Below are 23,551 nucleotides of genomic sequence, written 5' to 3' on the forward strand. Positions count from 1 at the left end.
CATGCGCTACGGCCACCAACGTGGCAGACACTTACTACCACGCTTCCACCGAGGGTTATGCCGTTGCTCAAGATGCATACCACTGCACGGCCAGTAGCGTGACAAGTGAGTACTCCCAGGACCAAGGGCTACCTCCAGATGTGGGCTCTGTCCTGGTAGATACTGACCGACCTGCCTGCCCTGCTCTAGAGGATTGTGAGTTGGCTCAGTGCTCCAAGGTGTGAGAACACAGAGTGTGGGTTCTGAAGCACATGCTGGGGAATTGAGGACCTACAGCTTTCCCAGGCTGTAGGCTGTGGGTCATGTCTGGGGGGGCTTACGTAAGCCCTCCCCAGGGTGAGTGGCACCCCAACTCATCCTCTGTGCCTTCTACCCGTAAGGCACCAGCCAGGACTTGTCTGGCTAATGAAAAAGTGATGCTGGAGGCCCACGGCCTAACTCGGTGTGACATTCATTGCCTCGGGACACTCCCTTACGGTCCAGCCCCTCAGCTTTCCTATCCACCTGCACCATTCAGCTGCGGCACACAACTCCCTCCACAGAGGCCCATGCCCTGCAGCTTGTGAGAGGAGTTGACTGAGCACATTTGTCCCGTTGAACACTCCACTGTCCTCACATTGCATCTCTGGGCATTGGAAGAAGGGAGTTCTCTGCCTGTCAGGTGCCACCATCTCCCAAGTGCTAGGAAATGGATGCATTGGGCTCAGCAGACCTCTAGAAGGCTCTGTCCTGGTCTCAGTGTTCCATCTTTGGGCATCAGGTCTGGGGCCTCATCTTTATAGAGAGCACACATTTCTAAGCCTGGCAACGGAGCACCGAGGATCATGTGGAGCAGGGTTCCTGTAGACGTGTTGGCTCCAGCCAATGGGCATGCATCAGCACAGCACACTGTTCCATTGCTCCTTGATGCTGGCTGGGAAAGGGCTGGATGACAGAGTGTTGGCAATCATGAGCTTACCCAGTGTTGGTAGTAATGCTTGGGATCCAAAATGCTCTACTGGTTTCTAAAGACGGGAGCCTGAGGAAGGGCGCATGTGGTGTTCTCTCCAAAAGGACGGTGTCAGGTCCTAAGGATCCATTAAGAGATACTAGGACCCATGATCTTCAAAAACGGCTTCATCACCCACATCCAGATGGATGAATCAGCTAGATGGTCAGGATGTCCCTGTGAGGTCTGTAAGCGGTTAACTGAGGGTCTCACCAAATCACTGTCCAATGTTCTTTGCAGTTGCAGAGATACCTGCGGAGGCAACGGACACGCAGTATGATTCGTTCCGAGACAGGTAAGCAGCCAGATGATGTGGCCACTCAGTGGCAGGGATCCACGGAGAATCTCAGACAGCATGGGGTACAAGGAGCCTCAGACCTAGCATGTGCTGAGGACAAATATGCCAGCAGCCTGTGCATTGCCATGGTTCTGTTCTGGTAACAGCATTTTCTGCAACAAAGACAGTGTTTGGGTTAGATACAACGGGTGATCTTACAGGCAAACTTGAGGCCTTGGTGATTGTTCTGCCTCTGTGAGGGAAGGCCTGTCCCTGTTTGCCCTGTGATGCGTTCCTTTGAGTGTGTGTGTGTGAGGATACTCTGTGAGTGGCCTGAGGATAGTCTTGAGCCAGCAAGCAGGGACTGGAGAGATGTCCTGGGGCCTGTTCTGGTCAGGGGTGGAGAGGCTGAGCAGTGGGGTGGTCAGGGTGTTCAGCAGGTGCAGTTGCTACAGCCAGGTGTGCAGGACATCATTTGCTCTCAGTGATGTCTCTCAGTGGGAGTGAGGTCTTGGGGTTTGGTCCTGGGGAGGGTGGTCCCATTGGTCACCAGAGCCCTTGGCTCACTTGCCAGTCAGGCTTGCCAGCAGGCAAGCTTGTGCCTCTCTGCCCTGCTCTTCCTCCACCTCAGTCTCTGTGTCTGTTTCTAGCTCCCAGGAGCCTAGAGCAGCTGCCCTCTGACCCCTGAGGGAAACGGCTGCTTGTGCCCTACTGCTGTGATTGCCACAGAGGCTGATGCCCACTTGGGATAACAGGATAGAGTCAACCAGAATGTGGTGCCCCACTCATGGGTATCTTGCCTCACAGCACAATAGAGCCCTCAGACTGGTGTTGGGTCAGCAAGGCGGGCAGTGCTATTGCTCATCAGAGCTTTAACTCCTTGGCTGGGCAGGCAGTCTTGTGCCCTCACAGCTGCTCTCTGCAGACTTCTCTGTCTGGGTCTGAGGCTGTGTCTCCAGCAGCACTCCTGGAGCCCCCATGTGGGTGGCCACTCCAGGAAGGGGAACTGCTGCTTGTGTCCTAGTCCTTTGGCCCCAGGTGCACTGTGACAGGAGAAAAGGGCAGGAAAAGTCCCTGGGTGTCCAGCGCCCCCATTGTGAAACTCCATATCTTCACACCCCGCAGGCCTTGGCTGTACGAGTGTGATGTCGCACCTGGGCCCTCAGGAAGCTATTGGGCATGCACTACGGCCACCAACGTGGCAGACACTTACTACCATGCTTCCACCGAGGGTTATGCCGTTGGTCAAGATGCATACCACTGCACGGCCAGCAGCGTGACAAGTGAGTACTCCCAGGACCAAGGGCTACCTCCAGATGTGGGCTCTGTCCTGGTAGATACTGACCGACCTGCCTGCCCTGCTCTAGAGGATTGTGAGTTGGCTCAGTGCTCCAAGGTGTGAGAACACAGAGTGTGGGTTCTGAAGCACATGCTGGGGAATTGAGGACCTACAGCTTTCCCAGGCTGTAGGCTGTGGGTCATGTCTGGGGGGGCTTACGTAAGCCCTCCCCAGGGTAAGTGGCACCCCAACTCATCCTCTGTGCCTTCTACCCGTAAGGCACCAGCCAGGACTTGTCTGGCTAATGAAAAAGTGATGCTGGAGGCCCACGGCCTAACTCGGTGTGACATTCATTGCCTCGGGACACTCCCTTACGGTCCAGCCCCTCAGCTTTCCTATCCACCTGCACCATTCAGCTGCGGCACACAACTCCCTCCACAGAGGCCCATGCCCTGCAGCTTGTGAGAGGAGTTGACTGAGCACATTTGTCCCGTTGAACACTCCACTGTCCTCACATTGCATCTCTGGGCATTGGAAGAAGGGAGTTCTCTGCCTGTCAGGTGCCACCATCTCCCAAGTGCTAGGAAATGGATGCATTGGGCTCAGCAGACCTCTAGAAGGCTCTGTCCTGGTCTCAGTGTTCCATCTTTGGGCATCAGGTCTGGGGCCTCATCTTTATAGAGAGCACACATTTCTAAGCCTGGCAACGGAGCACCGAGGATCATGTGGAGCAGGGTTCCTGTAGACGTGTTGGCTCCAGCCAATGGGCATGCATCAGCACAGCACACTGTTCCATTGCTCCTTGATGCTGGCTGGGAAAGGGCTGGATGACAGAGTGTTGGCAATCATGAGCTTACCCAGTGTTGGTAGTAGTACTTGGGATCCAAGATGCTCACTGGTTTCTAAAGACGGGAGCCTGAGGAAGGGCGCATGTGGTGTTCTCTCCAAAAGGACGGTGTCAGGTCCTAAGGATCCATTAAGAGATACTAGGACCCATGGTCTCCAAAAACGGCTTCATCACCCACATCCAGATGGATGAATCAGCTAGATGGTCAGGATGTCCCTGTGAGGTCTGTAAGCAGTTAACTGAGGGTCTCACCAAATCACTGTCCAATGTTCTTTGCAGTTGCAGAGATACCTGCGGAGGCAACGGACACGCAGTATGATTCGTTGCAAGACAGGTAAGCAGCCAGATGATGTGGCCACTCAGTGGCAGGGATCCACGGAGAATCTCAGACAGCATGGGGTACAAGCAGCCTCAGACCTAGCATGTGCTGAGGACAAATATGCCAGCAGCCTGTGCATTGCCATGGTTCTGTTCTGGTAACAGCATTTTCTGCAATAAAGACAGTGTTTGGGTTAGATACAACGGGCGATTTTACAGGCAAACTTGAGGCCTTGGTGATTGTTCTGCTTCGGTGAGGGAAGGCCTGTCCCTGTTTGCCCTGTGATGCGTTCCTGTGTGTGTGAGGATGCTCTGTGAGTGGCCTGAGGATAGTCTTGAGCCAGCAAGCACCTGCTGTAGAGATATCCTGGGGCCTGTTTTGGTCAGGAATCTGGAGACTGAGCAGTGTGGTGGTCAGGGTGTTCAGCAGGTGCAGTTGCTACAGCCAGGTGTGCAGGACATCATTTGCTCTCAGTGATGTCTCTCAGTGGGAGTGAGGTCTTGGGGTTTGGTCCTGGGGAGGGTGGTCCCATTGGCCACCAGAGCCCTTGATTCACTTGTTAGGCCTGGCGGCTGGCAGGGCAGCTGGCTGGCAGGCAAGCTTGTGCCCCTCTGCCCTGCTCTCCTTGTGCCTCCATATCTATGTCTCTGTCTAGCTCCCCGGAGTCTGGCGCAGCTACCCTCTGGCCCCGGAGGGAAATGGCTGCTTGTGCCCTATTGCTCTGGCCACAGAGGCTGGTGCCCACGTGGGATGATAGGAAGGAGTCAGCCAGAGTCATGACCATCCCCTGCCTCACACCCCAACAGCCCCAGGCGTGAGCCACCCTGTCTGGACGGCCCCCAAATGTGCCCTGGGACACCCTGGGAAGCCCGTGGGACTGAGCCCACGATGCCGGAAGTGCCACGTGAGTTTCAGCTGCAGCAGCAGCGCTTGGACAACAATGGTGACTGCGTGCAAGAGGGTGCCCTGGCCCGTGCCCTCAGCATTGGCGGTGAGTCTCCCCGTGGACACAGTCTCCCTTGACACTTGCCATCTCTTTAGCAATGGCCCACCCGGCTGGGCTGCCTCCTGCTGTCCTGTGTGAGTGCCAGGTGGCGCACGTGTCAGTCCTGGGTGAGTGTGAGTGTGAGTGCAGAGTGTGGAGGCCAAAAGCACAGCCCTGCTAAAGCCCAGCCCAGCCCAGGCCAGCCCAGCCCCTGGCGTTGGGTCATGCCTGGCTCCTTGCACCTCCGCAGTGACACTATTCCCCCAGACACAGGTGTTCTGGCCTCACACCATCCTCTCCCTGACACTCGGGCTGGTGACAGCCCCTGGTGCCCAAGGCCCTCAGCATTTGCATCCACATCCAGCAACCAGCTGTGGGGCTCGTGTGTCTCTTTGTGAGCTGACTAGCTCTCATTTCTGATATAAACTGACTGGATTCAGCCTGTTTAGAAGGCTCTTCTGTATTCTACCTCGGCGTCCCAATTCCCTGTGTTGGTACTATGACCTCTGTCCTTCAGTATCTATGTACATTGTGACCTTCAGGTGTTCTAGCTTCCCGGAACCCAGACGCTCTGCTCCTGTTCTGCCTCAGGCTAGTGTTTGTGAGCAGGTACAACCCTGCCACATTCCCATGCAATGGCAGACAGCTGGAATTCAGAGCCTTGTTTCAAGTGGCCACTTGGGGTTTTGTCTGGTGTTGAGAGCCGGGGTACAAAACGGACCTGAAGTTGGTTCATACAGTTTCATGCTCTAAGTCATGTATGACTTACACTGACCCTGTGTTCAAATTAGATTCCCTTGACTTCCATGGAAAAAGACAGTGGTGTCCAGTGTACTGTAACCTTGCCCTGCTGGCGATGAGACAGCCAAGAGCCAGGAGCTTGCTCCTTGCTCAGCCAGAGAGGTAGACCCCCCTGTGGGTGATCCCCCTGTGTTTAGCTCCACTCACGGTGCCCTTCCCTGTGTGATGTGATTTGCAGCCTCAATGCGGGCCTCTGCGGATGAGGAAGACACCGTAACTGCACCTGAGGATGTGTAAGTCTCCAGACGTTGTGGGTACTCACTTGCAGGGGTCCACGTGCAGTCGTGGGAGAGGGAGAGACAGGATGGGCCCCAAGTCCCCTTGTATCTATGGTGGTTCATGCCTTCATGTGTCTCTGAGGACAAGACTGCCACCCTCCCAGTCTTCCCAACCCTGGTATGCCTACACTTTGACTTGTAAACATTGTCAGGATTGGTTGTGTCTCCATGGTCCTTGCAGGCGATTCTTGAGCCCTTATGGATTCCTCTGCCTGTTTGAGGTGCGCCCTGTCCCTCTTTCTTTTGATGAGGTGCAGTGTGTGTCATGATCCCCAATGGGTGGTTTCAGGAGAGTAAATCCATAAAACAGTCTGAACATCACCATCGTTTACCAATGCACTTGGCTCAGTTGGCAGCCAAATATGCAAGCCGACTTTTGCCCCTCTCCACTGCTCTCCCTCTGCCTCCATATCTATGTCTCTGTCTAGCTCCCCGGAGCCTAGTGCAGCTACCCTCTGGCCCCGGAGGGAAATGGCTGCTTGTGCCCTATTGCTCTGGCCACAGAGGCTGGTGCCCACGTGGGATGGTAGGAAGGAGTCAGCCAGAGTCATGACCATCCCCTGCCTCACACCCCAACAGCCCCAGGCGTGAGCCACCCTGTCTGGACGGCCCCCAAATGTGCCCTGGGACACCCTGGGAAGCCCGTGGGACTGAGCCCACGATGCCGGAAGTGCCACGTGAGTGGCTGCAGCAGCTGCGCTTGAACAATGGTGACTGCGTGCAAGAGGGTGCCCTGGCCCGTGCCCTCAGCATTGGCGGTGAGTCTCCCCGTGGACACAGTCTCCCTTGACACTTGCCATCTCTTTGGCAAAGGCCCACTCGGCTGGGCTGCCTCCTGCTGCCCTGTGTGAGTGCCAGGTGGCGCACGTGTCAGTCCTGGGTGAGTGTGAGTGTGAGTGCAGAGTGTGGAGGCCAAAAGCACAGCCCTGCTAAAGCCCAGCCCAGCCCAGGCCAGCCCAGCCCCTGGCGTTGGGTCATGCCTGGCTCCTTGCACCTCCGCAGTGACACTATTCCCCCAGACACAGGTGTTCTGGCCTCACACCATCCTCTCCCTGACACTCTTGGGCTGGTGACAGCCCCTGGTGCCCAAGGCCCTCAGCATTTGCATCCACATCCAGCAACCAGCTGTGGGGCTCGTGTGTCTCTCGCGAGCCGCCTAGCCTCTGCCTTGTGAGACGAGTTGACTGGATTCAGGCAGTCTAGAAGGCTCTTCCAGGTTCTGCCTCAGGGTTCCAATGCCGGCCCTTGGAGCTGGGGCCTGTGTCCCGCAGTATCCATGTACATGCGAGACCTTCAGGTGGTCTGGGTTGCCGAAGAGCCCCCCAAGCTCTGCTCCTGTTCTGCCTCAGCCCAGTGTGTGTGAGCAGGCACAACCCTGCCACATTCCCATGGAATGGCAGTCAGCTGGAATTCAGAGCCTTGTCTCAAGAGGCCAGCTGGGGTTTTGTCTGGTGTTGAGAGTCGGGGTGCAAAGGAGGCCTGAAGGTGGGTCACACGCCTTCAGGGTTTGGGTGATGTGTGTCTGACACTGACTTAGTGGGTTAATGAGGTTCCCCTGGCTCCCGCGGAAAAGGACAGTCCTGACCAGCGTCCTTGGACCTTGCCCTGCTGGCCGTGAGACGGGCCAGAGGCAGGAGCTTGCTCCTTGCTCAGCCAGAGAGGTAGACCCCCGTGTGGGTGATCCCCCTGTGTTTAGCTCCACTCACGGTGCCCTTCCCTGTGTGATGTGATTTGCAGCGTCAGTGCGGGCCTCTGCGGATGAGGAAGACACCCTAACTGCACCTGAGGATGTGTAAGTCTCCAGACGTTGTGGGCACTCACGTTACAGGGGTCCACGTGCAGTCGTGGGAGAGGGAGAGACAGGATGGGCCCCAGGGTCCCATGGCACCCATGCTGGCTCATGGCCTGTTGTGTCTGAGACCAGCACTGCCACCCATCCCGGGCGTTCCAACTCTGACAGGCCTACACTTTGCTTTAGAGACATTGTCAGGGTTGGTTGTGTGCCCGTGGTGCTTGCAGGCGATTCTTGAGCCCTTATGGGCTCCTCTGAGTCTGTGAGGGGAGGCCTGTCCCTCTCTGCCCTGTGGTGATTTCCCGTGCCTGTGTCAGGATGCTGTGTGGGTGGCATGAGGAGAGTCTTAAGGCAGCAAGCAGGGGCTGGAGAGATGTCCTGGGGCCTGTGCTGGTCAGGGGTGGGGAGCCTGAGAGGTGGGGTGCTCAAGTGGCTCAGCAGGTGCACTTGCTGCAGCCAGGCGTGCGGCCTTGAAGGGACGGACATTTGCTCTGAGGGTTGCCCCGGAGCTGGAGTGAGCCATGGTGGTGGGGGTGGTGGGGGCCTGGGGAGGGTGGTCCCATTGGTCACCAGAGCCCTTGATTCGCTTGTTAGGCAGGCCTGGCAAGCTTGTGCCCTTCTGCCCTGCTCTCCTTGTGCCTCCATATCTATGTCTCTGTCTAGCTCCCCGGAGCCTAGCGCAGCTACCCTCTGGCCCCGGAGGGAAATGGCTGCTTGTGCCCTATTGCTCTGGCCACAGAGGCTGGTGCCCACGTGGGATGGTAGGAAGGAGTCAGCCAGAGTCATGACCATCCCCTGCCTCACACCCCAACAGCCCCAGGCGTGAGCCACCCTGTCTGGACGGCCCCCAAATGTGCCCTGGGACACCCTGGGAAGCCCGTGGGACTGAGCCCATGATGCCGGAAGTGCCACGTGAGTGGCTGCAGCAGCTGCGCTTGAACAATGGTGACTGCGTGCAAAAGGGTGCCCTGGCCCATGCCCTCAGCATTGGCGGTGAGTCTCCCCGTGGACACAGTCTCCCTTGACACTTGCCATCTCTTTGGCAAAGGCCCACTCGGCTGGGCTGCCTCCTGCTGCCCTGTGTGAGTGCCAGGTGGCGCACGTGTCAGTCCTGGGTGAGTGTGAGTGTGAGTGCAGAGTGTGGAGGCCAAAAGCACAGCCCTGCTAAAGCCCAGCCCAGCCCAGGCCAGCCCAGCCCCTGGCGTTGGGTCATGCCTGGCTCCTTGCACCTCCGCAGTGACACTATTCCCCCAGACACAGGTGTTCTGGCCTCACACCATCCTCTCCCTGACACTCTTGGGCTGGTGACAGCCCCTGGTGCCCAAGGCCCTCAGCGTTTGCATCCACATCCAGCAACCAGCTGTGGGGCTCGTGTGTCTCTTTGTGAGCTGACTAGCTCTCATTTCTGATATAAACTGACTGGATTCAGCCCGTTTAGAAGGCTCTTCTGTATTCTACCTCAGCGTCCCAATTCCCTGTGTTGGTACTATGACCTCTGTCCTTCAGTATCTATGTACATTGTGACCTTCAGGTGTTCTAGCTTCCCGGAACCCAGACGCTCTGCTCCTGTTCTGCCTCAGGCTAGTGTTTGTGAGCAGGTACAACCCTGCCACATTCCCATGCAATGGCAGACAGCTGGAATTCAGAGCCTTGTTTCAAGTGGCCACTTGGGGTTTTGTCTGGTGTTGAGAGCCGGGGTACAAAACGGACCTGAAGTTGGTTCATACAGTTTCATGCTCTAAGTCATGTATGACTTACACTGACCCTGTGTTCAAATTAGATTCCCTTGACTTCCATGGAAAAAGACAGTGGTGTCCAGTGTACTGTAACCTTGCCCTGCTGGCGATGAGACAGCCAAGAGCCAGGAGCTTGCTCCTTGCTCAGCCAGAGAGGTAGACCCCCCTGTGGGTGATCCCCCTGTGTTTAGCTCCACTCACGGTGCCCTTCCCTGTGTGATGTGATTTGCAGCCTCAATGCGGGCCTCTGTGGATGAGGAAGACACCGTAACTGCACCTGAGGATGTGTAAGTCTCCAGACGTTGTGGGTACTCACTTGCAGGGGTCCACGTGCAGTTGTGGGAGAGGGAGAGACAGGATGGGCCCCAAGTCCCCTTGTATCTATGGTGGTTCATGCCTTCATGTGTCTCTGAGGACAAGACTGCCACCCTCCCAGTCTTCCCAACCCTGGTATGCCTATACTTTGACTTGTAAACATTGTCAGGATTGGTTGTGTCTCCATGGTCCTTGCAGGCGATTCTTGAGCCCTTATGGATTCCTCTGCCTGTTTGAGGTGCGCCCTGTCCCTCTTTCTTTTGATGAGGTGCAGTGTGTGTCATGATCCCCAATGGGTGGTTTCAGGAGAGTAAATCCATAAAACAGTCTGAACATCACCATCGTTTACCAATGCACTTGGCTCAGTTGGCAGCCAAATATGCAAGCCGACTTTTGCCCCTCTCCACTGCTCTCCCTCTGCCTCCATATCTATGTCTCTGTCTAGCTCCCCGGAGCCTAGTGCAGCTACCCTCTGGCCCCGGAGGGAAATGGCTGCTTGTGCCCTATTGCTCTGGCCACAGAGGCTGGTGCCCACGTGGGATGGTAGGAAGGAGTCAGCCAGAGTCATGACCATCCCCTGCCTCACACCCCAACAGCCCCAGGCGTGAGCCACCCTGTCTGGACGGCCCCCAAATGTGCCCTGGGACACCCTGGGAAGCCCGTGGGACTGAGCCCACGATGCCGGAAGTGCCACGTGAGTTTCAGCTGCAGCAGCAGCGCTTGGACAACAATGGTGACTGCGTGCAAGAGGGTGCCCTGGCCCGTGCCCTCAGCATTGGCGGTGAGTCTCCCCGTGGACACAGTCTCCCTTGACACTTGCCATCTCTTTAGCAATGGCCCACTCGGCTGGGCTGCCTCCTGCTGTCCTGTGTGAGTGCCAGGTGGCGCACGTGTCAGTCCTGGGTGAGTGTGAGTGTGAGTGTGAGTACAGAGTGTGGAGGCCAAAAGCACAGCCCTGCTAAAGCCCAGGCCAGCCCAGCCCCTGGCGTTGGGTCATGCCTGGCTCCTTGCACCTCCGCAGTGACACTATTCCCCCAGACACAGGTGTTCTGGCCTCACACCATCCTCTCCCTGACACTCTTGGGCTGGTGACAGCCCCTGGTGCCCAAGGCCCTCAGCATTTGCATCCACATCCAGCAACCAGCTGTGGGGCTCGTGTGTCTCTCGCGAGCCGCCTAGCCTCTGCCTTGTGAGACGAGTTGACTGGATTCAGGCAGTCTAGAAGGCTCTTCCAGGTTCTGCCTCAGGGTTCCAATGCCGGCCCTTGGAGCTGGGGCCTGTGTCCCGCAGTATCCATGTACATGCGAGACCTTCAGGTGGTCTGGGTTGCCGAAGAGCCCCCCAAGCTCTGCTCCTGTTCTGCCTCAGCCCAGTGTGTGTGAGCAGGCACAACCCTGCCACATTCCCATGAAATGGCAGTCAGCTGGAATTCAGAGCCTTGTCTCAAGAGGCCAATTGGGGTTTTGTCTGGTGTTGAGAGTCGGGCTGCAAAGGAGGCCTGAAGGTGGGTCATACGCCTTCAGGGTTTGGGTGATGTGTGTCTGACACTGACCTAGTGGGTTAATGAGGTTCCCCTGGCTCCCATGGAAAAGGACAGTCCTGACCAGCGTCCTTGGACCTTGCCCTGCTGGCCGTGAGACGGGCCAGAGGCAGGAGCTTGCTCCTTGCTCAGCCAGAGAGGTAGACCCCCGTGTGGGTGATCCCCCTGTGTTTAGCTCCACTCACGGTGCCCTTCCCTGTGTGATGTGATTTGCAGCGTCAGTGCGGGCCTCTGCGGATGAGGAAGACGCCCTAACTGCACCTGAGGATGTGTAAGTCTCCAGACGTTGTGGGCACTCACGTTACAGGGGTCCACGTGCAGTCGTGGGAGAGGGAGAGACAGGATGGGCCCCAGGGTCCCATGGCACCCATGCTGGCTCATGGCCTGTTGTGTCTGAGACCAGCACTGCCACCCATCCCGGGCGTTCCAACTCTGACAGGCCTACACTTTGCTTTAGAGACATTGTCAGGGTTGGTTGTGTGCCCGTGGTGCTTGCAGGCGATTCTTGAGCCCTTATGGGCTCCTCTGAGTCTGTGAGGGGAGGCCTGTCCCTCTCTGCCCTGTGGTGATTTCCCGTGCCTGTGTCAGGATGCTGTGTGGGTGGCATGAGGAGAGTCTTAAGGCAGCAAGCAGGGGCTGGAGAGATGTCCTGGGGCCTGTGCTGGTCAGGGGTGGGGAGCCTGAGAGGTGGGGTGCTCAAGTGGCTCAGCAGGTGCACTTGCTGCAGCCAGGCGTGCGGCCTTGAAGGGACGGACATTTGCTCTGAGGGTTGCCCCGGAGCTGGAGTGAGCCATGGTGGTGGGGGTGGTGGGGGCCTGGGGAGGGTGGTCCCATTGGTCACCAGAGCCCTTGATTCGCTTGTTAGGCAGGCCTGGCAAGCTTGTGCCCTTCTGCCCTGCTCTCCTTGTGCCTCCATATCTATGTCTCTGTCTAGCTCCCCGGAGCCTAGTGCAGCTACCCTCTGGCCCCGGAGGGAAATGGCTGCTTGTGCCCTATTGCTCTGGCCACAGAGGCTGGTGCCCACGTGGGATGGTAGGAAGGAGTCAGCCAGAGTCATGACCATCCCCTGCCTCACACCCCAACAGCCCCAGGCGTGAGCCACCCTGTCTGGACGGCCCCCAAATGTGCCCTGGGACACCCTGGGAAGCCCGTGGGACTGAGCCCATGATGCCGGAAGTGCCACGTGAGTGGCTGCAGCAGCTGCGCTTGAACAATGGTGACTGCGTGCAAAAGGGTGCCCTGGCCCATGCCCTCAGCATTGGCGGTGAGTCTCCCCGTGGACACAGTCTCCCTTGACACTTGCCATCTCTTTGGCAAAGGCCCACTCGGCTGGGCTGCCTCCTGCTGCCCTGTGTGAGTGCCAGGTGGCGCACGTGTCAGTCCTGGGTGAGTGTGAGTGTGAGTGCAGAGTGTGGAGGCCAAAAGCACAGCCCTGCTAAAGCCCAGCCCAGCCCAGGCCAGCCCAGCCCCTGGCGTTGGGTCATGCCTGGCTCCTTGCACCTCCGCAGTGACACTATTCCCCCAGACACAGGTGTTCTGGCCTCACACCATCCTCTCCCTGACACTCTTGGGCTGGTGACAGCCCCTGGTGCCCAAGGCCCTCAGCATTTGCATCCACATCCAGCAACCAGCTGTGGGGCTCGTGTGTCTCTTTGTGAGCTGACTAGCTCTCATTTCTGATATAAACTGACTGGATTCAGCCTGTTTAGAAGGCTCTTCTGTATTCTACCTCGGCGTCCCAATTCCCTGTGTTGGTACTATGACCTCTGTCCTTCAGTATCTATGTACATTGTGACCTTCAGGTGTTCTAGCTTCCCGGAACCCAGACGCTCTGCTCCTGTTCTGCCTCAGGCTAGTGTTTGTGAGCAGGTACAACCCTGCCACATTCCCATGCAATGGCAGACAGCTGGAATTCAGAGCCTTGTTTCAAGTGGCCACTTGGGGTTTTGTCTGGTGTTGAGAGCCGGGGTACAAAACGGACCTGAAGTTGGTTCATACAGTTTCATGCTCTAAGTCATGTATGACTTACACTGACCCTGTGTTCAAATTAGATTCCCTTGACTTCCATGGAAAAAGACAGTGGTGTCCAGTGTACTGTAACCTTGCCCTGCTGGCGATGAGACAGCCAAGAGCCAGGAGCTTGCTCCTTGCTCAGCCAGAGAGGTAGACCCCCCTGTGGGTGATCCCCCTGTGTTTAGCTCCACTCACGGTGCCCTTCCCTGTGTGATGTGATTTGCAGCCTCAATGCGGGCCTCTGCGGATGAGGAAGACACCGTAACTGCACCTGAGGATGTGTAAGTCTCCAGACGTTGTGGGTACTCACTTGCAGGGGTCCACGTGCAGTTGTGGGAGAGGGAGAGACAGGATGGGCCCCAAGTCCCCTTGTATCTATGGTGGTTCATGCCTTCATGTGTCTCTGAGGACAAGACTGCCACCCTCCCAGTCTTCCCAACCCTGGTATGCCTATACTTTGACTTGTAAACATTGTCAGGATTGGTTGTGTCTCCATGGTCCTTGCAGGCGATTCTTGAGCCCTTATGGATTCCTCTGCCTGTTTGAGGTGCGCCCTGTCCCTCTTTCTTTTGATGAGGTGCAGTGTGTGTCATGATCCCCAATGGGTGGTTTCAGGAGAGTAAATCCATAAAACAGTCTGAACATCACCATCGTTTACCAATGCACTTGGCTCAGTTGGCAGCCAAATATGCAAGCCGACTTTTGCCCCTCTCCACTGCTCTCCCTCTGCCTCCATATCTATGTCTCTGTCTAGCTCCCCGGAGCCTAGTGCAGCTACCCTCTGGCCCCGGAGGGAAATGGCTGCTTGTGCCCTATTGCTCTGGCCACAGAGGCTGGTGCCCACGTGGGATGGTAGGAAGGAGTCAGCCAGAGTCATGACCATCCCCTGCCTCACACCCCAACAGCCCCAGGCGTGAGCCACCCTGTCTGGACGGCCCCCAAATGTGCCCTGGGACACCCTGGGAAGCCCGTGGGACTGAGCCCACGATGCCGGAAGTGCCACGTGAGTGGCTGCAGCAGCTGCGCTTGAACAATGGTGACTGCGTGCAAAAGGGTGCCCTGGCCCATGCCCTCAGCATTGGCGGTGAGTCTCCCCGTGGACACAGTCTCCCTTGACACTTGCCATCTCTTTGGCAAAGGCCCACTCGGCTGGGCTGCCTCCTGCTGCCCTGTGTGAGTGCCAGGTGGTGCACGTGTCAGTCCTGGGTGAGTGTGAGTGTGAGTGCAGAGTGTGGAGGCCAAAAGCACAGCCCTGCTAAAGCCCAGCCCAGCCCAGGCCAGCCCAGCCCCTGGCGTTGGGTCATGCCTGGCTCCTTGCACCTCCGCAGTGACGCTATTCCCCCAGACACAGGTGTTCTGGCCTCACACCATCCTCTCCCTGACACTCTTGGGCTGGTGACAGCCCCTGGTGCCCAAGGCCCTCAGCATTTGCATCCACATCCAGCAACCAGCTGTGGGGCTCGTGTGTCTCTTTGTGAGCTGACTAGCTCTCATTTCTGATATAAACTGACTGGATTCAGCCTGTTTAGAAGGCTCTTCTGTATTCTACCTCGGCGTCCCAATTCCCTGTGTTGGTACTATGACCTCTGTCCTTCAGTATCTATGTACATTGTGACCTTCAGGTGTTCTAGCTTCCCGGAACCCAGACGCTCTGCTCCTGTTCTGCCTCAGGCTAGTGTTTGTGAGCAGGTACAACCCTGCCACATTCCCATGCAATGGCAGACAGCTGGAATTCAGAGCCTTGTTTCAAGTGGCCACTTGGGGTTTTGTCTGGTGTTGAGAGCCGGGGTACAAAACGGACCTGAAGTTGGTTCATACAGTTTCATGCTCTAAGTCATGTATGACTTACACTGACCCTGTGTTCAAATTAGATTCCCTTGACTTCCATGGAAAAAGACAGTGGTGTCCAGTGTACTGTAACCTTGCCCTGCTGGCGATGAGACAGCCAAGAGCCAGGAGCTTGCTCCTTGCTCAGCCAGAGAGGTAGACCCCCCTGTGGGTGATCCCCCTGTGTTTAGCTCCACTCACGGTGCCCTTCCCTGTGTGATGTGATTTGCAGCCTCAATGCGGGCCTCTGCGGATGAGGAAGACACCGTAACTGCACCTGAGGATGTGTAAGTCTCCAGACGTTGTGGGTACTCACTTGCAGGGGTCCACGTGCAGTTGTGGGAGAGGGAGAGACAGGATGGGCCCCAAGTCCCCTTGTATCTATGGTGGTTCATGCCTTCATGTGTCTCTGAGGACAAGACTGCCACCCTCCCAGTCTTCCCAACCCTGGTATGCCTATACTTTGACTTGTAAACATTGTCAGGATTGGTTGTGTCTCCATGGTCCTTGCAGGCGATTCTTGAGCCCTTATGGATTCCTCTGCCTGTTTGAGGTGCGCCCTGTCCCTCTTTCTTTTGATGAGGTGCAGTGTGTGTCATGATCCCCAATGGGTGGTTTCAGGAGAGTAAATCCATAAAACAGTCTGAACATCACCATCGTTTACCAATGCACTTGGCTCAGTTGGCAGCCAAATATGCAAGCCGACTTTTGCCCCTCTCCACTGCTCTCCCTCTGCCTCCATATCTATGTCTCTGTCTAGCTCCCCGGAGCCTAGTGCAGCTACCCTCTGGCCCCGGAGGGAAATGGCTGCTTGTGCCCTATTGCTCTGGCCACAGAGGCTGGTGCCCACGTGGGATGGTAGGAAGGAGTCAGCCAGAGTCATGACCATCCCCTGCCTCACACCCCAACAGCCCCAGGCGTGAGCCACCCTGTCTGGACGGCCCCCAAATGTGCCCTGGGACACCCTGGGAAGCCCGTGGGACTGAGCCCACGATGCCGGAAGTGCCACGTGAGTGGCTGCAGCAGCTGCGCTTGAACAATGGTGACTGCGTGCAAGAGGGTGCCCTGGCCCGTGCCCTCAGCATTGGCGGTGAGTCTCCCCGTGGACACAGTCTCCCTTGACACTTGCCATCTCTTTAGCAAAGGCCCACCCGGCTGGGCTGCCTCCTGCTGCCCTGTGTGAGTGCCAGGTGGCGCACGTGTCAGTCCTGGGTGAGTGTGAGTGTGAGTGCAGAGTGTGGAGGCCAAAAGCACAGCCCTGCTAAAGCCCAGCCCAGCCCAGGCCAGCCCAGCCCCTGGCGTTGGGTCATGCCTGGCTCCTTGCACCTCCGCAGTGACACTATTCCCCCAGACACAGGTGTTCTGGCCTCACACCATCCTCTCCCTGACACTCTTGGGCTGGTGACAACCCCTGGTGCCCAAGGCCCTCAGCATTTGCATCCACATCCAGCAACCAGCTGTGGGGCTCGTGTGTCTCTCGCGAGCCGCCTAGCCTCTGCCTTGTGAGACGAGTTGACTGGATTCAGGCAGTCTAGAAGGCTCTTCCAGGTTCTGCCTCAGGGTTCCAATGCCGGCCCTTGGAGCTGGGGCCTGTGTCCCGCAGTATCCATGTACATGCGAGACCTTCAGGTGGTCTGGGTTGCCGAAGAGCCCCCCAAGCTCTGCTCCTGTTCTGCCTCAGCCCAGTGTGTGTGAGCAGGCACAACCCTGCCACATTCCCATGGAATGGCAGTCAGCTGGAATTCAGAGCCTTGTCTCAAGAGGCCAGCTGGGGTTTTGTCTGGTGTTGAGAGTCGGGGTGCAAAGGAGGTCTGAAGGTGGGTCACACGCCTTCAGGGTTTGGGTGATGTGTGTCTGACACTGACTTAGTGGGTTAATGAGGTTCCCCTGGCTCCCGCGGAAAAGGACAGTCCTGACCAGCGCCCTTGGACCTTGCCCTGCTGGCCGTGAGACGGGCCAGAGGCAGGAGCTTGCTCCTTGCTCAGCCAGAGAGGTAGACCCCCGTGTGGGTGATCCCCCTGTGTTTAGCTCCACTCACGGTGCCCTTCCCTGTGTGATGTGATTTGCAGCGTCAGTGCGGGCCTCTGCGGATGAGGAAGACGCCCTAACTGCACCTGAGGATGTGTAAGTCTCCAGACGTTGTGGGCACTCACGTTACAGGGGTCCACGTGCAGTCGTGGGAGAGGGAGAGACAGGATGGGCCCCAGGGTCCCATGGCACCCATGCTGGCTCATGGCCTGTTGTGTCTGAGACCAGCACTGCCACCCATCCCGGGCGTTCCAACTCTGACAGGCCTACACTTTGCTTTAGAGACATTGTCAGGGTTGGTTGTGTGCCCGTGGTGCTTGCAGGCGATTCTTGAGCCCTTATGGGCTCCTCTGAGTCTGTGAGGGGAGGCCTGTCCCTCTCTGCCCTGTGGTGATTTCCCGTGCCTGTGTCAGGATGCTGTGTGGGTGGCATGAGGAGAGTCTTAAGGCAGCAAGCAGGGGCTGGAGAGATGTCCTGGGGCCTGTGCTGGTCAGGGGTGGGGAGCCTGAGAGGTGGGGTGCTCAAGTGGCTCAGCAGGTGCACTTGCTGCAGCCAGGCGTGCGGCCTTGAAGGGACGGACATTTGCTCTGAGGGTTGCCCCGGAGCTGGAGTGAGCCGTGGTGGTGGGGGTGGTGGGGGCCTGGGGAGGGTGGTCCCATTGGTCACCAGAGCCCTTGATTCGCTTGTTAGGCAGGCCTGGCAAGCTTGTGCCCCTCTGCCCTGCTCTCCTTGTGCCTCCTTATCTATGTCTCTGTCTAGCTCCCCGGAGCCTAGCGCAGCTACCCTCTGGCCCCGGAGGGAAATGGCTGCTTGTGCCCTATTGCTCTGGCCACAGAGGCTGGTGCCCACGTGGGATGGTAGGAAGGAGTCAGCCAGAGTCATGACCATCCCCTGCCTCACACCCCAACAGCCCCAGGCGTGAGCCACCCTGTCTGGACGGCCCCCAAATGTGCCCTGGGACACCCTGGGAAGCCCGTGGGACTGAGCCCACGATGCCGGAAGTGCCACGTGAGTGGCTGCAGCAGCTGCGCTTGAACAATGGTGACTGCGTGCAAAAGGGTGCCCTGGCCCATGCCCTCAGCATTGGCGGTGAGTCTCCCCGTGGACACAGTCTCCCTTGACACTTGCCATCTCTTTGGCAAAGGCCCACTCGGCTGGGCTGCCTCCTGCTGCCCTGTGTGAGTGCCAGGTGGCGCACGTGTCAGTCCTGGGTGAGTGTGAGTGTGAGTGCAGAGTGTGGAGGCCAAAAGCACAGCCCTGCTAAAGCCCAGCCCAGCCCAGGCCAGCCCAGCCCCTGGCGTTGGGTCATGCCTGGCTCCTTGCACCTCCGCAGTGACGCTATTCCCCCAGACACAGGTGTTCTGGCCTCACACCATCCTCTCCCTGACACTCTTGGGCTGGTGACAGCCCCTGGTGCCCAAGGCCCTCAGCATTTGCATCCACATCCAGCAACCAGCTGTGGGGCTCGTGTGTCTCTTTGTGAGCTGACTAGCTCTCATTTCTGATATAAACTGACTGGATTCAGCCTGTTTAGAAGGCTCTTCTGTATTCTACCTCGGCGTCCCAATTCCCTGTGTTGGTACTATGACCTCTGTCCTTCAGTATCTATGTACATTGTGACCTTCAGGTGTTCTAGCTTCCCGGAACCCAGACGCTCTGCTCCTGTTCTGCCTCAGGCTAGTGTTTGTGAGCAGGTACAACCCTGCCACATTCCCATGCAATGGCAGACAGCTGGAATTCAGAGCCTTGTTTCAAGTGGCCACTTGGGGTTTTGTCTGGTGTTGAGAGCCGGGGTACAAAACGGACCTGAAGTTGGTTCATACAGTTTCATGCTCTAAGTCATGTATGACTTACACTGACCCTGTGTTCAAATTAGATTCCCTTGACTTCCATGGAAAAAGACAGTGGTGTCCAGTGTACTGTAACCTTGCCCTGCTGGCGATGAGACAGCCAAGAGCCAGGAGCTTGCTCCTTGCTCAGCCAGAGAGGTAGACCCCCCTGTGGGTGATCCCCCTGTGTTTAGCTCCACTCACGGTGCCCTTCCCTGTGTGATGTGATTTGCAGCCTCAATGCGGGCCTCTGCGGATGAGGAAGACACCGTAACTGCACCTGAGGATGTGTAAGTCTCCAGACGTTGTGGGTACTCACTTGCAGGGGTCCACGTGCAGTTGTGGGAGAGGGAGAGACAGGATGGGCCCCAAGTCCCCTTGTATCTATGGTGGTTCATGCCTTCATGTGTCTCTGAGGACAAGACTGCCACCCTCCCAGTCTTCCCAACCCTGGTATGCCTATACTTTGACTTGTAAACATTGTCAGGATTGGTTGTGTCTCCATGGTCCTTGCAGGCGATTCTTGAGCCCTTATGGATTCCTCTGCCTGTTTGAGGTGCGCCCTGTCCCTCTTTCTTTTGATGAGGTGCAGTGTGTGTCATGATCCCCAATGGGTGGTTTCAGGAGAGTAAATCCATAAAACAGTCTGAACATCACCATCGTTTACCAATGCACTTGGCTCAGTTGGCAGCCAAATATGCAAGCCGACTTTTGCCCCTCTCCACTGCTCTCCCTCTGCCTCCATATCTATGTCTCTGTCTAGCTCCCCGGAGCCTAGTGCAGCTACCCTCTGGCCCCGGAGGGAAATGGCTGCTTGTGCCCTATTGCTCTGGCCACAGAGGCTGGTGCCCACGTGGGATGGTAGGAAGGAGTCAGCCAGAGTCATGACCATCCCCTGCCTCACACCCCAACAGCCCCAGGCGTGAGCCACCCTGTCTGGACGGCCCCCAAATGTGCCCTGGGACACCCTGGGAAGCCCGTGGGACTGAGCCCACGATGCCGGAAGTGCCACGTGAGTGGCTGCAGCAGCTGCGCTTGAACAATGGTGACTGCGTGCAAGAGGGTGCCCTGGCCCGTGCCCTCAGCATTGGCGGTGAGTCTCCCTGTGGACACAGTCTCCCTTGACACTTGCCATCTCTTTAGCAAAGGCCCACCCGGCTGGGCTGCCTCCTGCTGCCCTGTGTGAGTGCCAGGTGGCGCACGTGTCAGTCCTGGGTGAGTGTGAGTGTGAGTGCAGAGTGTGGAGGCCAAAAGCACAGCCCTGCTAAAGCCCAGCCCAGCCCAGGCCAGCCCAGCCCCTGGCGTTGGGTCATGCCTGGCTCCTTGCACCTCCGCAGTGACACTATTCCCCCAGACACAGGTGTTCTGGCCTCACACCATCCTCTCCCTGACACTCTTGGGCTGGTGACAGCCCCTGGTGCCCAAGGCCCTCAGCATTTGCATCCACATCCAGCAACCAGCTGTGGGGCTCGTGTGTCTCTCGCGAGCCGCCTAGCCTCTGCCTTGTGAGACGAGTTGACTGGATTCAGGCAGTCTAGAAGGCTCTTCCAGGTTCTGCCTCAGGGTTCCAATGCCGGCCCTTGGAGCTGGGGCCTGTGTCCCGCAGTATCCATGTACATGCGAGACCTTCAGGTGGTCTGGGTTGCCGAAGAGCCCCCCAAGCTCTGCTCCTGTTCTGCCTCAGCCCAGTGTGTGTGAGCAGGCACAACCCTGCCACATTCCCATGGAATGGCAGTCAGCTGGAATTCAGAGCCTTGTCTCAAGAGGCCAGCTGGGGTTTTGTCTGGTGTTGAGAGTCGGGGTGCAAAGGAGGTCTGAAGGTGGGTCACACGCCTTCAGGGTTTGGGTGATGTGTGTCTGACACTGACTTAGTGCGTTAATGAGGTTCCCCTGGCTCCCGCGGAAAAGGACAGTCCTGACCAGCGTCCTTGGACCTTGCCCTGCTGGCCGTGAGACGGGCCAGAGGCAGGAGCTTGCTCCTTGCTCAGCCAGAGAGGTAGACCCCCGTGTGGGTGATCCCCCTGTGTTTAGCTCCACTCACGGTGCCCTTCCCTGTGTGATGTGATTTGCAGCGTCAGTGCGGGCCTCTGCGGATGAGGAAGACGCCCTAACTGCACCTGAGGATGTGTAAGTCTCCAGACGTTGTGGGCACTCACGTTACAGGGGTCCACGTGCAGTCGTGGGAGAGGGAGAGACAGGATGGGCCCCAGGGTCCCATGGCACCCATGCTGGCTCATGGCCTGTTGTGTCTGAGACCAGCACTGCCACCCATCCCGGGCGTTCCAACTCTGACAGGCCTACACTTTGCTTTAGAGACATTGTCAGGGTTGGTTGTGTGCCCGTGGTGCTTGCAGGCGATTCTTGAGCCCTTATGGGCTCCTCTGAGTCTGTGAGGGGAGGCCTGTCCCTCTCTGCCCTGTGGTGATTTCCCGTGCCTGTGTCAGGATGCTGTGTGGGTGGCATGAGGAGAGTCTTAAGGCAGCAAGCAGGGGCTGGAGAGATGTCCTGGGGCCTGTGCTGGTCAGGGGTGGGGAGCCTGAGAGGTGGGGTGCTCAAGTGGCTCAGCAGGTGCACTTGCTGCAGCCAGGCGTGCGGCCTTGAAGGGACGGACATTTGCTCTGAGGGTTGCCCCGGAGCTGGAGTGAGCCGTGGTGGTGGGGGTGGTGGGGGCCTGGGGAGGGTGGTCCCATTGGTCACCAGAGCCCTTGATTCGCTTGTTAGGCAGGCCTGGCAAGCTTGTGCCCCTCTGCCCTGCTCTCCTTGTGCCTCCTTATCTATGTCTCTGTCTAGCTCCCCGGAGCCTAGCGCAGCTACCCTCTGGCCCCGGAGGGAAATGGCTGCTTGTGCCCTATTGCTCTGGCCACAGAGGCTGGTGCCCACGTGGGATGGTAGGAAGGAGTCAGCCAGAGTCATGACCATCCCCTGCCTCACACCCCAACAGCCCCAGGCGTGAGCCACCCTGTCTGGACGGCCCCCAAATGTGCCCTGGGACACCCTGGGAAGCCCGTGGGACTGAGCCCACGATGCCGGAAGTGCCACGTGAGTGGCTGCAGCAGCTGCGCTTGAACAATGGTGACTGCGTGCAAAAGGGTGCCCTGGCCCATGCCCTCAGCATTGGCGGTGAGTCTCCCCGTGGACACAGTCTCCCTTGACACTTGCCATCTCTTTGGCAAAGGCCCACTCGGCTGGGCTGCCTCCTGCTGCCCTGTGTGAGTGCCAGGTGGTGCACGTGTCAGTCCTGGGTGAGTGTGAGTGTGAGTGCAGAGTGTGGAGGCCAAAAGCACAGCCCTGCTAAAGCCCAGCCCAGCCCAGGCCAGCCCAGCCCCTGGCGTTGGGTCATGCCTGGCTCCTTGCACCTCCGCAGTGACGCTATTCCCCCAGACACAGGTGTTCTGGCCTCACACCATCCTCTCCCTGACACTCTTGGGCTGGTGACAGCCCCTGGTGCCCAAGGCCCTCAGCATTTGCATCCACATCCAGCAACCAGCTGTGGGGCTCGTGTGTCTCTTTGTGAGCTGACTAGCTCTCATTTCTGATATAAACTGACTGGATTCAGCCTGTTTAGAAGGCTCTTCTGTATTCTACCTCGGCGTCCCAATTCCCTGTGTTGGTACTATGACCTCTGTCCTTCAGTATCTATGTACATTGTGACCTTCAGGTGTTCTAGCTTCCCGGAACCCAGACGCTCTGCTCCTGTTCTGCCTCAGGCTAGTGTTTGTGAGCAGGTACAACCCTGCCACATTCCCATGCAATGGCAGACAGCTGGAATTCAGAGCCTTGTTTCAAGTGGCCACTTGGGGTTTTGTCTGGTGTTGAGAGCCGGGGTACAAAACGGACCTGAAGTTGGTTCATACAGTTTCATGCTCTAAGTCATGTATGACTTACACTGACCCTGTGTTCAAATTAGATTCCCTTGACTTCCATGGAAAAAGACAGTGGTGTCCAGTGTACTGTAACCTTGCCCTGCTGGCGATGAGACAGCCAAGAGCCAGGAGCTTGCTCCTTGCTCAGCCAGAGAGGTAGACCCCCCTGTGGGTGATCCCCCTGTGTTTAGCTCCACTCACGGTGCCCTTCCCTGTGTGATGTGATTTGCAGCCTCAATGCGGGCCTCTGCGGATGAGGAAGACACCGTAACTGCACCTGAGGATGTGTAAGTCTCCAGACGTTGTGGGTACTCACTTGCAGGGGTCCACGTGCAGTCGTGGGAGAGGGAGAGACAGGATGGGCCCCAAGTCCCCTTGTATCTATGGTGGTTCATGCCTTCATGTGTCTCTGAGGACAAGACTGCCACCCTCCCAGTCTTCCCAACCCTGGTATGCCTATACTTTGACTTGTAAACATTGTCAGGATTGGTTGTGTCTCCATGGTCCTTGCAGGCGATTCTTGAGCCCTTATGGATTCCTCTGCCTGTTTGAGGTGCGCCCTGTCCCTCTTTCTTTTGATGAGGTGCAGTGTGTGTCATGATCCCCAATGGGTGGTTTCAGGAGAGTAAATCCATAAAACAGTCTGAACATCACCATCGTTTACCAATGCACTTGGCTCAGTTGGCAGCCAAATATGCAAGCCGACTTTTGCCCCTCTCCACTGCTCTCCCTCTGCCTCCATATCTATGTCTCTGTCTAGCTCCCCGGAGCCTAGTGCAGCTACCCTCTGGCCCCGGAGGGAAATGGCTGCTTGTGCCCTATTGCTCTGGCCAC

General features: G+C 57.5%; 1 long non-coding RNA gene across 1 annotated transcript; it reads left to right on the top strand.

Moving 5' to 3' along the window:
• Positions 1-6,340: 6,340 nt before the first annotated feature.
• LOC131477964 (uncharacterized) lies at positions 6,341-10,302 on the top strand. The gene is made up of 3 exons (XR_009244218.1): positions 6,341-6,532; positions 9,535-9,589; positions 10,214-10,302. It is a non-coding gene; the product is annotated as an uncharacterized LOC131477964 (long non-coding RNA).
• The last annotated feature ends 13,249 nt before the right edge of the window (positions 10,303-23,551 follow it).

Source organism: Ochotona princeps, chromosome 25 (assembly GCF_030435755.1).
Source record: "Ochotona princeps isolate mOchPri1 chromosome 25, mOchPri1.hap1, whole genome shotgun sequence".
Classification (NCBI taxonomy): domain Eukaryota; kingdom Metazoa; phylum Chordata; class Mammalia; order Lagomorpha; family Ochotonidae; genus Ochotona; species Ochotona princeps.